At 36.3% G+C, this 1,966-nt stretch overlaps 1 non-coding gene across 1 annotated transcript; it reads left to right on the forward strand.

The window, feature by feature from the left end:
* The first annotated feature begins 413 nt into the window (after positions 1 to 413).
* Positions 414 to 520, forward strand: LOC148209158 (small nucleolar RNA R71). Its single transcript, XR_015787491.1, has one exon. It is a non-coding gene; the product is annotated as a small nucleolar RNA R71 (small nucleolar RNA).
* The last annotated feature ends 1,446 nt before the right edge of the window (positions 521 to 1,966 follow it).

Genomic DNA, 1,966 nt, shown 5'->3' on the forward strand with positions numbered 1-1,966 from the left:
CATAGAAAATAGATGCTGGATTAGCTGGACAGTTCTCATACAGGTGGTTATCACCACAATAGACACAAGATATATCTGAAATTTGTAAAACAGGAGAGGGTTCAGGTATCACCGAAATTGTGGTTTTGGTTTCCTTCTCCATTGTCAACTGCTTTAACATTTGGTTCATAGCCGCCGTTTGGGCTTGCATTGAAGCTACTATGTCTAACTCAAAGATTCCAGTTGATACTTGCTTCTTTGGTAATGACCTTCCTATTTCGCCTTGGTCATTAATGTCTGTCATCTTATTCAAGATATCAACGATCTCATTTACCGACTTCTCTAACAACGAGTCATTGGCTGCGGTGTTCTACATCATCCTTGATGAACGATCCAATCCTCTATAGAATTGTTCAATCTACACACATGCGGGCAATCCATGGCTCGGGCATCTTCCAAGTAACTCCTTAAAACGCTCCCAAGCTTCTTGAACTGCTTCGTTCTCCTTCTGTCTAAAAGACACAATGTCCTCTCAAAGGTCTGCGTTCTTGGTCAAAGTGTGGTACTTTGCCAAAAATTTCTCCATCAGTTCCGCCCATGTGTTGATAGAATTTGGTTCTAACGCGTTTAGCCAAGTCCTTGCACCATCCCTGAGAGAAAAAGGAAACATTTTTAATCTTAGTGCATCCTCAGAAACACCAGGAAGTTGAAATGCATTAGCTATTTCAATAAAGGATTTGAGATGGGAGTAAGGATCTTCGTTAGTTAATCCTCCGAACTGGCCCATCGTCTGTAACATCTGGAACATGACTGGCTTGAGCTCGAACTGTGCGGCTTGGGGTAAAGGATTATTTATCCCTGAATTTAGGTTGTGGAACGCATGAGTAACATAATTCCGCATGGCTACATCTCGATTATCTGCTAGAAGGATCGGATTAGGAATTTCTCCTGCTTAGTTTGCTGCTCCTTCACCTGCCATATCTCCATTCACAGGTGGATTTTATGGCGGTGGAGGATCTTGTGGATTTCTATTCATCTCGATGGTCTCTTCTTCTTCAACTTCTTTCTTTTTTTTACTTTCTTTCTCTTTTCTCAACCTCTGGTCACGCCTTCTCCTCTTAAGGGTTCTTTCAATCTCTGGATCAAAGGTCAACCTGAAGGGATGTGAATCCCAGAGCGGAAGCGGACCGTTGTTCGTGACATTTGAGAAACAAAATCAATTTGCAAAGAAGGAAAATACAGAGGAAAGCCATTACCTTTGAAGAACTTTTCTTCAACGATTTCCACCCGAACAGCACCACCGAGTCTTCCTTGCTATCCTCTTGGGTTTCGAGAACACGCTTGTGGGAGCGTTTTGTTTTGAATGTCAGTGACAGTTGAGAGAGATCTTGAGAGAGATTGAACAATGCTTGGGTTTTTTTTTCTGTACTGTGCAGAACTTACTGCAAAAGGAACAGATGGAAATATGACGTGGGGTAACTCCCCACGTCATATGCAACTTCCCACTCCCCTGCAATTTTGCACGGAGTGATTTATTATTAATAATAATATAAAATAATATTATTAATTAATAATAATTAATATATATATTTAATTAATTAATCTTATTATTTAATATTAATTAATTAATTATTAATCTAATTAATAATCAATTAAATATATATATTAATTAAATAAATAATTAACACTTAATTATTTATTATCAAAATAGAATCATATTCTAAAGCATTTCTCTCGTATAACCTATAGTTCTAATGTACATCTTATGCACATTATTTTTAACCTATAGTTTTAATATGAATCTTATTCATATTAATTTTATTTGAATCACATTCAAATAATTTCTCTCATAATATATAGTTTCAATTTTTAATTAACTATATATTATAATGTATCAATATACATATAATCCCTTAAGAAATTTGAACAATTCAAATTCTTCCAAAAACTTGATCCTCGTTTTACCCGTTATGAGCTAGAAAGGGGA

Source organism: Momordica charantia (genome assembly GCF_013281855.1).
Source record: "Momordica charantia cultivar OHB3-1 chromosome 9 unlocalized genomic scaffold, Mcharantia_2.0 BLBB01000009.1, whole genome shotgun sequence".
Taxonomy (NCBI): Eukaryota; Viridiplantae; Streptophyta; class Magnoliopsida; order Cucurbitales; family Cucurbitaceae; genus Momordica; species Momordica charantia.